We start from the raw sequence: 15,932 nt of genomic DNA on the forward strand, positions 1-15,932 counted from the left end.
CAGAACATACCCAACCTTTGTTGGTTTAAAACCTCCAGAGAGGGCTGGGCGCAGTGGCTCATTCCTGTAATCCCAGCACTTTGAGAGGCCAAGGCAGGTGGATCACCTGAGGCCAGGAGTTTGAGACCAGCCTGACCAACATGGTGAAACCCCGTCTCTACTAAAAATACAAAAATTAGCCAGGCATGATGGCACATGCCTGTAATCCCAGCTACTCAGGAGGCTGAGGCATGAAAATCGCTTGAACCTGGAGGTGGAGGTTGCAGTGAGCCAAGGTTGTGCCACTGCACTCCAACCTGGGTGACAGAGTGAGACTCTGTCTCAAAAGAAAACAAAACAAAACAAAAACAGAAACAAAACAAACAAAAACCTCCAGAGAGCACTGGCCTAGGAGTCCAGAGGTCTGGGTACAAATTGCAGCTGCCACCAATATGTTGTGTGACTAGGCCAAATCTCAGTCCCTCTCTGAACTTCTAGATGGCTAAATAGAGACAGTGCCCGGCCCTGTCTGGCTCTAGAGCCCATCCTTCCTCTAGCACCCTGACCTCCTTGTGTAGGTAGGACTGATTGTTAGGGATAGTAACAGCAATACTTGCGTATTTGCTGTATGCCAGCCTCTGTGCTGAGAACCATCTGTCTGTGTTACCTCGTTGATCTCTCCCAACAACGCTTCGAGGACACTGGGGCTCAGGGAGGTTAGGTAAGTGGCTCAAGGTCACACAGCAAGTAAATGTCGGCACCAGGATTCAAACTCGAGAAGGCTGGCTCCAGAGCCACATTCCCAGCCTCCACGCCGTACACACACATACACTATCTGCAGGAGCAGGCTCGTGTATACTCAACCTCCCCTGGGGCCAGCAGAGGGAGTGGCACTGAAGCCTGGAATCTCAAGTGGTGGGCCCCAGGTGAGGCCTGGAGATGGAGGGGAGGGGCCAGCCATGATCATCATCAAGATCACCCTCTCATCCCCTCAACTCAGACTTTTCCTAGGTGAGGATGGGGGAACCTGATTCCCCAGGGGTTGAAGGGGTCTTGGCTTGGGAGTCCAGGGAAGAAGCTCAGACCAGACTCATATGCTTTGTGTCAGCCACAGACCTGTCTTCCTTTGCTGTATGTCCCCATGGTCCTTTATGCTTGGGATGAGCGTATAATTCATTATCTAAGCCATGACTTATTTATTTATTTACTTACTTATTTATTCGGAGATGGAGTCTTGCTTTGTCGCCCAGGCTAGAGTGCAGTGGCATGATCTTGGCTCACCATAACCTCCACCTCCCGGGTTCAAGCGATTCTCCTGCCTCAGCCTCCCAACTAGCTGGGATTACAGGCATATGCCACTGTACCTGGCTAATTTTTGTATTTTTAGTATAGACAGGGTTTCACCATGTTGGCTAGGCTGGTCTTGAACTCCTGACCTCAAGAGACCCACCTGCCTTGGCCTCCCAAAGTGCTGGGATTACAGGCGTGAGCCACGCACCCGGCCTAAACCATGACATTTTTGAGAATGAAACAGCACTAACCATCAGGGACTCCAGGACAGTTGATGGAACCCGGGCGAACCAGGATGTCTGTCGCCCTCTCCATGCACCACCATGTATAGAGGGCCAGCTCTGTACAGAGTCGTTGCTTCTGGCTCAGAGGGACACTTAGGTTAATCTGTGACTCCTCAGGTGGGAGCTCCCATCATGGGGAACCCAGAGGAGGCCTTACCCCCCACTTTTAAGGTCAGGGAAGATTTCTTGGAGCAGGGTGTGTCTTCTCTGAGCTTCAAGGATTTTAAGCAGGGAAAGACTTGGCTAAGGACAGAGTGTTTTTAGGAATGTTCTCAGGAACAGAAACACCAGCCTAGCCTGTGTGGGATTCAGACATGGAGAAGAAGCAAAAAAGAGGTGTGGAGAGGCCTATCCATCAACTCCCTTCTCTCCCATCAGGCAGCTGCAGCTCTCCAGCTCCCCTCCCTTTGAGGCTCTGTCTAACTACCTCATTCATTGAACAAGTGTTGATTGTGCACCTACTAGGTGCCAACTCTACGCTTAGCACCAGGGATAGAGTGGAAAATGAAACAGGTGCTGTCCCTCCCCTCTTGGAGCTCACAGAGCGTGGGAGGCACTAATCAAGTATGTGAGGAGCCAAGCAGGATAATGAGAGACCCTGGTCAGGTTTGGAAAACAATCAGGAGGGGTGTTGAGAGAACGCAGTGGGAGGGAGGTGACTTCTAGACACAGGGGTCTGGGGAGGCCTCTGAGGAGGTGACGTTTAGTCAGGGATCTAAATCAATAGAGGCAGCTGAGTATGTGAAGTGTTGAGGGGTGGATGGAACAGGTGGATGGAACAGCATGGGCAAAGGCCCCATGGCAGGCAAGAGCTGGGAGCGCTGGGGAAGTAACTAAGGAGGAGACTGGCGTGGCTGGGGTGGGCTGAGCAGGCTGGAGTTTGAGGGTTTTTTTGTTTTTGTTTTTGTTTTTGTTTTTTCTGAGTTAGGGTCTCACTCTGTTGCCCAGTCTGGAGTATAGTGGCACAATCACGGCTCACTGAAGCCTCAACCTCCCAGGCTCAAGCAATCTTCCCGTCACAGCCTCCCAAGTCATTAGGACTACAGGTGTACACCACTACACCTGGCCAAATTTTTTTAATGTTTTGGAGAGACAGGGTCTCACTATGCTGCCCAGACAGGTCTCAAACTGCTGGGCTCAAGTGATCCTCCCACCTTGGCCTCCCAAAGTGCTGGGATTATAAGCATGAGCCTCCGTGCCTGGCCTGAGACGAGTTCTGCCTGAGGTTGAGGGTACACCTGGAAGCATTTTAGGGGTACTGGGTGAAGCAATCCCATTTGAGGTTTGGTGGGTTTTTTTGGTTTTTGTTGTTGTTGTTGTTGTTTGAGATGGGGTTTTGCTCTTGTCGCCCAGGTTGGAATGCAGTGGCACAATCTCAGCTCACTGAAACCTCCACCTCCCAGGTTCAAGCGATTCTCCTGCCTCAGCCTCCCAAGCAGCTGGGATTACAGGTGCTCGCCACCATGCCCGGCTAATTTTTGTATTTTTATTAGAGACAGAGTTTCACCATGTTGGCCAGGCTAGCCTCAAACTCCTGACCTTAGGTGATCCACCCACCTCGGCCTCCCAAAGTGCTGGGATTATAGGCGTGAGCCACCGCGCCCGGCCTCATTTGGTTGTGTGTGTGTGCGCGCGCGCGCGTGTGTGTGTGTGTATGTTTCAGAGGGAGTCTCGCTCTTGCCGCCCAGGCTGGAGTACAATGGCACAATCTTGGCTCACTGTAACCTCTGCCTCCCGGGTTCCAGCAATTCTCCTGCCTCAGCCTCCCAAGTAGCTGGGATTACAGGCGCTCACTGCCACACCTGGCTAATTTTTTATTTTTAGTAGAGACAGAGTTTCACCATGTTGGCCAGGCTAGTCTCGAATTCCTGACCTCAAGTGATTCACCCACCTCGGCCTCCCAAAGTGCTGGGATTACAGGTGTGAGCCACCGTGCCTGGCCCATTTGGGGTTTTTGAAGGACAACCCTGGTTCCATCTCTGTAGTCCCTTTGTTCTGAGAGTCTAGAAGGCTTCAGTTCTTAGGTCTGTGTTTTCTTATCTTTTCGGTGTCTACCACACAAAGATGAGCGCTGTGTATGGAGCCCCTGTGACCCACAGAGTCTCTGCTGAAGCCAGGCAGGTTTCAATGGGGGTGGGGTCACAGAGAGGCCAAGTAAGCAGCCCTGTCCCTACCGAGCCCCCACCCCCTGAGGAGCTGTGGCATCCACATCCTGGGCCCTGTGTTCAGCGTTCACTGTCAGGATGGGCCTGGGAATTCACTTCTCATGGTTGTCTTCAAGTGGAGGAGGGACCCGAGGTGGGAGCAGTGTCGGTCACACGTCCCCAGCAGCCATGGCCTGCTATCTTGTTGACCAAACAACTAGTTGACTGAATGTCATGCTTTTCAGACAGTTGCTATGGACACGGACTTAGGCTGGAAACAATTCAGATCTTGAATGCATCAGGATTATGGAGCTGTCTTAGATGGAAAGAACCCCGGAATCTCAACTCAGCCTGGTGGGCAGGGCCATGGGATGTGGGCTCAAGGATCAGGCTCGGATTCATACCCAGCGCCACCCCCTTCTGGATGTGGGGCCTAGAGAGGTGACTTCAGCCATTGAGCTGCTGCTTCTCCTCTAACATGGGTAGATTCGTGACCTATTTCTTTCTTTTTTTCTTCTTTTTTTTTTTGAGATAGGGTCTTACTCTTGTCACCTAGACTGGAGTGCAGTGGCAAAATCATGGCTCACTGTAGTCTCGACCTCCTAGACTCAAGCAATCCTCTCATCTCAGCCTCCTGAACAGCTGGGACTACAGCTGCGTGCCACCATACCCAGCTAATTTTCTCATGCTTTATTTTTTGTAGAGATGGGGTCCTCGTTATGTTGCCCAGGCTGGTTTTGAACTCCTGGCCTCAAGTGATCTTCCTGCTCAGCCCAAAGTGCTGGGATTATAGATGTGAGCCACTGTACTTGGCCCTCAGTGACCTATTTCTGCATAGTAAATCACCCCAAAACTTGGCCATGGTTTCCAGCAATAAATATGTATCATCTCACAGAGCTTCTAGGGGTCAGGAATCAGGTAATGGCTCAGGGTCTTTCATGAGATGCAGTCAAGTTGTCAGCTACTGCCATCTGAAGTCCTACTTCAGGGGCTACTGCCATCCGAAGTCCTAACTGGGGCTGCAGGATCCCCTTCCAAGGTGGCTCACCCACAGGGTTGGCAAGTTAGTGCTGGCTGTTGGCAGGAGGCCTCAGTTCCTTCCACATGGCCCTCTCCTTAGGACTACTTGAGTGTCCTCACAACATGGCGGCTAACTTCTCCAAGGGAGCAAAGCAGAAGCTGCAGTGTCTTTCCTGACCTAGCCTCAGAGGTCACACTTGGTCATCTCCACAATATCCTATTGGTGACACCGGTCAACCCTGCACATGTTGAGGGAGAGGGGTGTACACAAGGATGGGACTTCAGGAGGTGGGGACCACCGGGGTGTATCTTGGAGGCTGGCTGCCATGGTGGATGCAATATTCCCAGCAGGAGGAGTTGTAGTGAGGATTAAATGAGCTCACATATGTGAAGCACCTGGTATACAATAAGCACTCAATAAAGGATCACACACAGCTCTCCCCACTAACCTGATTGGCTTGAGTGGAAAACTTACTACCCTGTAGCTGCCTCACTTTCTGGATCATTTCTTGGCGTCCCCAAGGCCTTGCACCACTCTTTCATTCAACACAATCTTCATGAACACCTACTATATCCAAGCCCCGTGCTGGATGCTGGAGACGCAGTAGTGGCAGAGACACAGTCTGTACTTGCTGTTCCAGGCTGCTTCGGGCGTACATCTGAGAGCAGAGAGGGGCTGGCAGACGAGGAGCTGCTTTGGACAGTGTGGTCAGGGATCGCCTCTCAGTGGATGTAGCCTGTGAGCCAAGTCCTGAATGAAGTGAGGGGGCATTGTGTGGACACAGGAGGGAAGAGCACTCCAGGCAGCTGGATCAGGCAGGGCAAAAGCAGGAGCAAACCATCCATGTCCCAAGGACAGAATGAAGACCCAAGGGAAGAGGGGCAGGAAATGAGGTCGGGAAAGCCAGAAGAAGACTGGTTTTTAGGCCAGGCACAGTGACCCACACCTGTAATCCCAGCACTTTGAGAGGCTAAGGTGGGCGGATCACCTGAGCCCAGGAGTTCAGGACTGGCCTGGGCAACATGGGGAAACCTTGTCTCTACAAAAAACACAAAAATTAGGCTGGGTGTGGTAGCTCACACCTGTAATCCTAGCACTTTGGGAGGCCGAGGCGGGCGGATCACCTGAGGTCGGGAGTTCAAGACTAGCCAAACCAACATGGAGAAACCCGGTCTCTACTAAAAATTCAAAATTAGCCAGGCGTGGTGGCGCATGCCTGTAATCCCAGCTACTCTGGAGGCTGAGGCAGGAGAATCGCTTGAACCTGGGAGGCGGAGGTTGCAGTGAGCCAAGATTGTGCCATTGCACTCCAGCTTGGGCAACAAGAGCGAAAACTCTCTGTCTCAAGAAAAAAAAAAATTAGTAGCTGTGCCTGTGGTGCACAGCTATAGTCCCAGCTACCCAGGAAGCTGAGACCGGAGGATCTCTTGAGCCCACGAGGTCAAGGCTGCAGTGAGCTATGAACATGCCACTGCACTCCAGCCTGGGCAAAAAACACAGCAAGACCCTATTTCAAAAAATAATACTAATAAAGAAGACTAGGGGCCGGGCGCGGTGGCTCACACCTGTAATCCCAGCACTTTGGGAGGCCGAGGCAGGGAGATCACTTGAAGTCAGGAGTTGGAGATCAGCCTGGCCAACATGGTGAACCCCCGTGTCTGCTAAGAATACAAAAAAATTGGCTGGGCGTGGTGACGTGTGCCTTTAATCCCAGCTGTTTGGGAGGCTGAGGCAGGAGAATCACTTGAACCCGGGAAGCAGAGGTTGCAGTGAGCCGAGATCACACAACTGTACTATGGTCTGGGCGACAGAGTGAGACTGTCTCAAAAAAAAAAAAAAAAAAAAAAAGAGAATAGGTTTTAGTCCAAGGGCCATGGGAGTCTTTGAAAGGATCTGAACAGCAGTCATCTGAGTGAGACATAGTGGGGACTCGGCCCGGGGCAGGGCTGTGGAGGTGGTAGGTGGAGGAACTCCGGGGATATGTGGAAGGGAGACTTGTTTTTACAGTTTGTGCTGCTGAATGGGATGCTGGGGTAGCGAAAGAGGAGTCAAGGGTACTTCCCGGTTTCTGACCTGAACAAGCAGGAGGATGATGTTGTCATGAGTAGAATCGGGGCAGACTGTGGGCAGAGCAGGTCGGGGCGGGTGAGAGATCCAGTGTTCTATCTTGGACCTGTCAGACATCCAGGGCAAGATGTCAAGGAGGCAGTTAGAGATCTGAGTCTGGCATCTGAGAGACAGATTGGGCGGAAGATGTAAATTCAGGAGTTGTCAGATAGGTGGTGTTTAAGGCCACGTGTCAGGATGAGATCAGCAGAGGGTGTGTTAGAGCAAGGCGGAGAGCACCCGGGTCCTCTAGCATTTAGACGTCAGAGGAGAGAAGCCAGCAAGAGCCGGAGCAGGTATGAGAGATGTGGGTTGAGCACGGGAAGGGTGCCCAAAGACACAGCCATGGCTCAACACAGCCAGCCACTCTGTACCTTCACCCCACCCCAGGCAGCAGCAAGGCCCTGGAGGCCCCTACAGAATCCATCCTTCCCCTTCCACACATCGTCCCTTCAGAGGTCTAAGGCAGAGAATGTGTCCTCCATGGACTGCTATGTACACCCCCAGAATGTTCGGCCATTCCACCTCACTTCATTTCTAAGCCTTCATCATCTAACTCAGCATTGAACAGGACTACCCCTCCCTTCACTTAGACTCTCTACCTCTGTTAATGCAACCTTAGACAGAAGTAGGCTTTCTGGTAGTAACAAATATACAAGATATGAGTGGGGAACTGTAAGGGATCCAGGCTGGTTAAAGGGAAGGGCCGTCAAGAAAGGAAATGGGATTGGTAATATCTGAAAAGCGTTTATAGTTAGATCAGTGAGGGTCTTGATTGCCACACCAAGCAGTTTGGACTGAGGTGGGAAGAAGGATTCACAGAAGGTTCTGGCTTAAGGGAATGATGCAGTCAGGTGAGTTTTGTGTCAGGAAGAGCCATGCTAGGTTCTGTTCCTGGCCTTGTCCCTAATTAGCTCTCCCATGCTCACAGGCCCACTCTGGCACCACGATGAGATGAGGTAGGGCAGGGAGGTCTCACTCTGGCATGTGGGGGTGGCGGCTGCAGACACAGAGGCACCATGGAGCAGGGAGGTTCCCAGGGAGGCAGCAGCTTTGCTGGGCCCTCCACATTTCCATAAGGGCAATGAGGCTTATATTAATGAGCAGTAATTATGGGCACCCGGGTGGGCCTAAGTATAGCTCATTGAAAAAGGCAGCTCGAGGCAGCCAGCTGCTTCCCCCTGCAAGGGCAAGGCCTGCCAATTTTAAGACCTCCCTAAGGTGAGGATCCTGCCACCCTAGGTGTTGGGTGGCTGAGGGCCTGTCACCCACTGGGCCAGGAACCCTGACCAAGGGAGCTCAGAGGAGTCAGGGTGACCAGATGCTCAGACCGTCCTCATTCAAACCCCCCATTGCCTAGAGGAGGAAACTGAGGCACAGAAGGGGGAAAGGACCAGTTTGAGGTCACAGCAAATAAATAGCAGGTTTAGAATTTAAATCCAAGGGGCCTGGTGCGTGGCTCATGCCTGTAATCCCAGCATTTTGGGAGGCTGAGGCGGGCAGATCACTTGAGCTCAGGAGTTCGAGACCTGGCCAATGGTGAAACCCCGTCTCTACCAAAAGTACAAAAATTAGCCAGGCGTGGTGGCAGGCAACTGTAATCCCAGCTATTGAGGAGGCTGAGGCAGGAGAATTCCTTGAACTCGGGGGGCAGAGGTTGCAGTGAGCCAAGATCACACTACTGAACTCCAGCCTGGGTGACAGAGCAAGACTCCATCTCAAAAAAAAAAAAAAGGACAGTATTTGAATACAGGTCCAACTACATGCAGTTTCCACCATGCCGTGCAGCATTCCTCACCTGGAAGCTTTGGCCTGTCCCCAAGAAGCACAGTACAGTGAGGTGAGGAGAGGAACAGAGTGTGACTGATACTGATTGGGCATCAAAATGCGAGGCTTTCTATATGACATCACAGTTCAACCTTATTATAATTTTTAAAAGTAAGGATCATGGCCAGTAATCCCAGCACTTTGGGAGGCCGAGGTGGGTGGATCATCTGAGGTCAGGAGTTCGAGACCAGCCTGGCCAACATGGGGAAACTGTCTCTACCAAAAATACAAAATGTAGCTGGGCACAGTGGCGCTCACCTGTAATCCCAGCTACTCGGGAGGCTGAGGCAGGGAGAATTGCTTGAACCCGGGAGGCAGAGGTTGCAGTGAGCCGAGATCATGCCGCTGCACTCCAGCCCGAGTGACAGAATGAGACTCTGTCTAAAAAAAAAAAACGAAAACAGATCATTATCCCCATGTTATAGAAGAGGAAACTGAGGCTCAGGGGGAATGACTGAATCACCAAGTGTCCTGCAGTGAGGAGGGGAAGGAGTAGAATCCAGTTCCGTCCTATCTCAGGTCAGCTTCCCCAGGAAACAGACTCAGGTTTGCATGAGAAGTTTCCTGGGAAAACAGTTCGGAACATCTGTGACAGGTGAAGGGGACAGGACTGGGCAGAGGGAAGAGGTGAACCTCAATACAGCACAACAGAGGCCTCAGCGAATCCCATAGGGAGCTCTGGAACTGGGATGGCCCTTTAGGGTTGTTCTGAATTGGGGCAAGGGAGCCACACCTTGGTACCCAAACATTGACCAGTTATTGGATGCAGGGTGCCCCTGGGAAGGAGTGTAAGGACAGACTATGGGTGGAGCAGGTCAGGGTGGGTGGGAGAATGAGTGCTGTATCTTGGACCTGTTAGACTTCCAGGGCAAGATGTCAAGGAGGCAGTTAGAGATCCAAGTCTGGCATCTTGGGTGAGGCATCTCCCTTTGGCTGAGAGCAGCTCCTAGCGGGAACTTGGCTGTGAATTGTCAGCAGCCAATGCTCTTGGCAGCTGGGGTTGTGAGTGCCTCTGTGCAGGGGGGTCCTCGGTGGCCATCACAGCATCCACTGCACATCCATCTCCAGAGCCGTTCTCATTCCTGTGCCCCCAGATGAGAACCAGCCCCTGCTCTCAGGAAAGTTACGGGCACATGGACTCCTGTTTTTTTGTTTGTTTGGCTTGGTTTTTTTTTTTTTGAGACAGAGTCTTGCTCTGTCACTCAGTCTGGAGTGCAGTGGCACAATCTTAGCTCACTGCAACCTCTGCCTTTCAGATTGAAGTGATTCTCCTGCCTCTGCCTCCCAAGTGGCTGGGATTATAGGCTCAAGCCATCACGTCTGGCTAATTGTTGTATTTTTAGTAGAGATGGGGTTTCGCCATATTGGGCAGGGTGGTCTCAAATTCGTGACCTCAAGTAATCCAGGCGTGAGCCACCATGCCCAGCCTTACACTCCTTTTCTTTATGGTGCTCATAGGCCAGGGGATGCTGGGGGGAAGGGAAGCCATCAGTGCTAATGAGGAAGGAAAGAGCGAGTAAGTGGTCAGTCCTGGAAGAGGAGAAAAATACTACCAAAAGCCCACAGAGACAGAATGGGAGAAAATATTTACAAACCATATATCTGCTAAGGGTTCAATATCTAGAATATATACAAAGAATTCCTAGAGCTCAACAACAAAAATGACAAACAACCTAATTATAAAATCGGCAAAGGACTTAAATAGACATTTCTCCCAAGAAGATATACAGACAGCCAATAAGCACATGAAAAGATGCTCGACATCATTAGTCATCAGGAAAATGCAAATCAAAGCCACAGTGAGATACCAGTTCACACCTACTAGGATGACTATAATTTTTTTAAAAAGGAAATAAGTTCTGGCAAGATCTGGGAAAACTGGAACCCCTGTATATTGCTGGTGGGAACGTCATATGGTGCAGCTGCTATGGAAAACAGTTTGGTGGTTCCGCAAAGAGTTAAACATAGAGGCTGGGCATGGTGGCTCACGCCTGTAATCCCAGCACTTTTGGAGGCCGAGGCGGGCGGATCACAAGGTCAGGAGTTCAAGAACAGCCTGGCCAAATGGTGAAACCCCGTCTCTACTAAAAATACAAAACATAGCCAGGTGCAGTGGCGGGCACCTGTAATCCCAGCTACTCGGGTTGCTGAGGCAGGAGAATCACTTGAACCCAGGAGGTGGAGGTTGCAGTGAGCCAAGATCGTGCCATTGCACTCCAGCCTGGGCGACAAGAGCAAGACTCCATCTCAAAAACAAAACAAAACAAAAGTTAAACATAGAATTACTATATGATCCAGCAATTCCACTTGGATATTAACCCAAAAGAATTGAAAACAGAGACTCAAACAGATACTTGGACACCATTGTTTGTAGCAATATTATTCACAATAGCCAAAAGGTAGAAACAACCCAGGTGTCCATCCAAAGATGAATGGATTAAACAAAATGTACTATATATGCAGGATGGAATATGATGCAGCCATAAAACGGAATGAAGTTCTGACCCATGCTACAACATGGGTGAACTTAGAAAACAAACATTATGCTACGTGAAATAGGTCAGACACAAAATAACAAATGTTATATGATTCCACATATTGAGAATATTTAGCATAGGCAAATTCAGAGAGACAGAAAGTAGGTTAAGTATTACTAGGGGCCGCCAGGCGTAGGACTCACGTCTGTAATCCCAGCACTTTGGGAGGCCAAGGCAGGCATTTCACTTGAAGTCAAGAGTTCAAGACCAGCCTGGCCAACATGGTGAAACCCGTTCTCCACTAAAAATACAAAAATTAGCTGGGCATGGTGGCATGCGACTCTAATCCCAGCTACTTGGGAGGCTGAGGCACGAGAATCGCTTGAACCCAGGAGGCAGAGGTTGCAGTGAGCCGAGATCTCACCACCGCACTCCAGCCTGGGTGACAGAGCGAGACTCTGAGACTCTGTCTCAAAAAAAAAATGAATAAAAGAAATTACCAGGGGCTAGGAGAAGGAGGAGAAAAGAAGTTTTTGCTTAATGGGTACAGAGTTTCTGTTTGGGGTGATGGAATGGTTTTGGAAATAGATCGTAGTGGTGGTTACACAACATTGTGAGTGTCCATAATGCCACTGAATGGCACACTTAAAGATGGTTAAAATGGCAAATTTTATGTTACATGTATTTTGCTACAATAAAAGTAATACCTACGGGAAATAGGAAAATTCATAGACACGGAAAGTATGGACGTGGTTGTCAGAAGCTGGGAAAAGGGGAAAATAGGGAATGACTGCTTATTGGGGATGCGGTTTGCTTTTGGGGTTATGAAAATGTTTCAGGGCTGGGTGTGGTGGCTCATGCCTGTAATCCCAACATTGTGGGAGGCTGAGGCAGGAGTATTGCTTGAGCCCAGGAGTTCCAGACCAGCTTGGGCAACATAATGAGACTCCTGTCTGTACCAAAAAAAAAAAATGTTTTTTCTAATTAGCCGGGCATGTACCTGTAGTCTCAGCTACTCAAGAAGCTGATGTGGGAGGACATTTGAGCCCAGGAGGTCAAAGCTGCGGTGAGCTATGATCACACCACTGCACTCCAGCCTCAGCAACAGAGCGAGACCCTGTCTCAAAAGAAAGAAAGAGGCTGGGTGCAATGGCTCATGCCCGTAATCTCAACACTTTGGGAGGCCGAGGCAGGCGGATCATGAAGTCAGGAGTTAGAGACCAGCCTGGCCAACATAGTGAAACCCCATCTGTACTAAAAATTACAAAAATTAGCCAGATGTGGTGGCATGGACCTGTAGTCCCAGCTACTCGGGAGGTTGAGGCAGGAGAATCGGTTGAACCCGGGAGGCAGAGGTTGCAGTGAGCTGAGACCATGCCATTGCACTCCAACCTGGGTGACAGAGTGAGAGTCCATCAAAAGAAAGAAGAGGGAGGGAGGGAGGGAAGGAAGGAAGGAAGGAAGGAAGGAAGGAAGGAAGGAAGGAAGGAAGGAAATATTTCAGAACTAGATGGAGGTAGTGATTACACAGCATTGTTACTAAATGTCACTAAATTGTACACTTTAAAATGACTAATTTTATGTTACATTAATTTCTCCTCAGTTTTTTTTAAAAAAGGAAAAAAGGCCGGGTGCAGTGGCTCACGCCTGTAGTCCCAGCATTTTGGGAGGCCAAGGTGGGTGGATCACAGGAGGTCAGGAGTTCAAGACCAGCCTGATCAACATGGTGAAAACCCGTCTCTACTAAAAATACAAAAATTAGCTAGGCGTGGTGGTGCGTGCCTGTAATCCCAGGTACTAGGAAGGCCGAGGCACGAGAATCGCTGGAACCCAGGAGGCAGAGGCTGCAGTGAGCTGAGACCACCCCATTGCACTCCAGCCTGGGCGACAAGAGCAAGACTCCGTGTCAAAAAATAAAAATAAAAAAGGGAAAAAAACTGGAAAAATACAATCCATAATATGCAGCTAATAGATACTCAGGGGAAAATATATAGCTTTTCTGTGACACATTTATTAGAGTATAAGGAGATCAGAAAACAAATGAACTAAATGTCCAACTCAAAAAGGTGGAAAAGGTGTTAGAATAAGAAAGTGTGCTGAACCCAGCTTTAGCAGGGGTGAGGGAGGGAGGCACCTTCCAAGAGGAGGGTTGAACCTCTAGGACTATACTGTCAACCTGGTAGCCACTTGCCACATGTGCTATTTAAATTAAATTAATTTAAACTTTTTAAAAAATTAAAAATTCAGTTTCCCAGTCGCACTAGCTGCATGTCAAGTGCTCTGTGGCCCAGTGGCTACCATATTGGACAGCACAGATCTAGGGGAAGATGGACAAGAAACTAGCAAACAAGTAAACACATAAGAGTTTCCCAGAGCAGTGAGAGCTATGAAGAAATCCTGAAGGGTGTGAGCTTGGCTGGCAGGTGGACAGCAAGAGATGGGAACAAAGTTGGAGAAGCTGGTGGAAGCTGGGCCATGCTGGGCCAGATGGACATCCACTCTTTGCTGAGGCCACCTGGTACTGTCCCATCCTCCCCACCCTCTGCCCCTCAACTGGTGGATCCAGCCCCCACACTGTCCCCTTTCTTTGCACATCCTCCAGTTCAGCAGGGCCAGTGGGCTGGGTGGGGCCTGCGTTAAGAGTCAAGAAGACCTGGGTTCCAGTCCTGGTTCCGTGTGGCTTTGTGCTGTCTGGTTCCCAGACTGGCGCACTTTGTCTCATAGGATGTTCTAGAGGTCAGAGTCTAAAACGGATTGCAGAGCTACACTCTCTCTGGAGGCTCTAGGGGAGAATCCATCTCTTTTTTTGAGACACAGTCCCACTTTGTTGCCCAGGCTGGTCTCAAACTCCTGGCCTCAAGCAATCCTCCTGCCTTGGCCTCCCAAAGTGCTGGGATTACAGGCGTAAGCCACCATGCCCAGCCATCTCTGCCAGCTTCTGAAGGCTGCCTGCATTCCTTGGCTCATGTCTCCACATCACTCTGATCTCTGCTTCTGTTGGCACATCTCCTCTGACTCTGACCTTCCTGCCTGTTTATTTATTTATTTATGTATTTATTTTTGAGACAGAGTCTCACTCTGTTGCCTAGGCTGGAGTGCAATGGCACAATCTCGGCTCACTGCAACCTCCACCTCCAGGTTCAAGTGATTTTCCTGCCTCAGCCTCCCAAGTAGCTGGGATTACAGGCGCACGCCATCACACCCAGTAATTTTTGTATTTTTAGTAGAGATGGGGTTTCACTACGTTGACCAGGCTGGTCTCAAACTCCTGACCTCAAGTGATCTGCCCTGCCTTGGCCTCCAAAAGTGCTGGGATTACAGGTGTGAGAAACCATGGCTGGCCCATTCCTGTTTCTTTTTTTCTTTTTCTTTTTCTTTTTTTTTTTTTTTTTTTGAGACAGAGTCTTATTCTGTCACCCAGGCTGGAGTGCAGTGGCACGATCTCAGCTCACTGCAAACTCTGCCTCCTGGGTTCAAGTGATTCTCCAGAAGCCTCAGCCTCCCAAGTAGCTGGCATTACAAGCACACACCCCACACCCAGCTAATTTTTTGTTTTTTGGTAGAGACGGGGTTTCACTGTGTTGGCCTGGGTGGTCTCAAACTCCTGATCTCAAGTGATCCACCTGCCTTGGCCTCCAAAAGTGCTGGGATTACAGGTGTGAGCCACCATGCCCAGCCCATGCCTCTTTCTTATAGGGACCGTGTGATTAGCTTGAGCCTATCCAGATAATTCATGATAGTCTCCCCATCTCAAGATCCTTAATCACATTTGCAAAATAACCACACCTGCCAAGTTCCTTTTGACAAGGTCATGGGCATATTTGGGGGCCATTATTCTGCCCTCCATACTTGATGTCAGCCAGAGCCTTTGTGCTGTGACCTGACCCAGCCCCTCTGAGAGCCCTCCCTCCACAACCCTTGTCCTCACTTGCTCTGCTCCAGCCACACTGACTCTTTGCCAATCCTCAGCACACCAGGCTCAGGCCAGACCAAGTCTTGGTACTCCCACGTACAGGGCCGGTGGGCTTAGAAACCTCGCCAACCTCTCTGCTCCATGGCAGACAGGAAGATTGAGGCCCAGGCTCAGAAAAGGAAGGGACTTACCTAAGTTTTGGACTAGTATTTCCAGGATGGTCCCATTTTACAACAGGGGAAACTGAGGCACAGCAACTGCACCTAAATGCCACCCTCTTGTGAGCCCTTGCCTTGTCCTGAGGATGTGCCCCTGTTATTGACTCTGAGAGCTCTATTCCAGGCCATCTTTGCTTCATCTCAATTGGAAATGATGGGCCTATGGGCTTGTTGGCCTCTTTGGTGTCAGAAGCCCTCAGCACCTGCCCAGCAGTCATACTTGGTAGACATTCGGTGAAGGGCAGAGCAGGTTTTTGCAGAGGGCTTCCATTTGACATAGGAATTCCTCTGTTAAACAATTGGACGGTACTGCCCTCAGACCTGGATGAGATGGGCCCTTGCCCTAGGTCCTTCTTTTTGGAAGGCCTCTCTAGCCAGGCACAGTGGCCCACAGCTATAATCCCAGCACTTTGGGAGACCAAGGCTGGAGGATCCCTTGATCCCAGGAGGCCAAGGCTGCAGTGAGCTGTCTGTGACCTTGTTGCAAAAAAAAAAAAAAAAAAAAAAGGCCAGGCATGGTGGCTCACGCCTGTAATCTCAGTACTTTGGAAGGCCAAGGTGGGCGGATCACTTGAGGTCAGGAGTTCGAGACCACTCTGGCCAACATAGTGAAACCCTGTCTCTACTAAAAATACAAAAATTAGCCATGTGTGGTGGCATGCACCTGTAATCC

At 50.2% G+C, this 15,932-nt stretch overlaps 1 protein-coding gene across 1 annotated transcript in view; it reads left to right on the forward strand.

The window, feature by feature from the left end:
* Window positions 1-15,932, forward strand: part of DLGAP4 (DLG associated protein 4) — a 161,680-nt gene that overhangs the window by 48,341 nt on the left and 97,407 nt on the right. The window lies entirely within an intron of this gene.

The sequence above is a fragment of the Gorilla gorilla genome, chromosome 21, assembly GCF_029281585.2.
Source record: "Gorilla gorilla gorilla isolate KB3781 chromosome 21, NHGRI_mGorGor1-v2.1_pri, whole genome shotgun sequence".
In the NCBI taxonomy this organism is placed as follows: domain Eukaryota; kingdom Metazoa; phylum Chordata; class Mammalia; order Primates; family Hominidae; genus Gorilla; species Gorilla gorilla.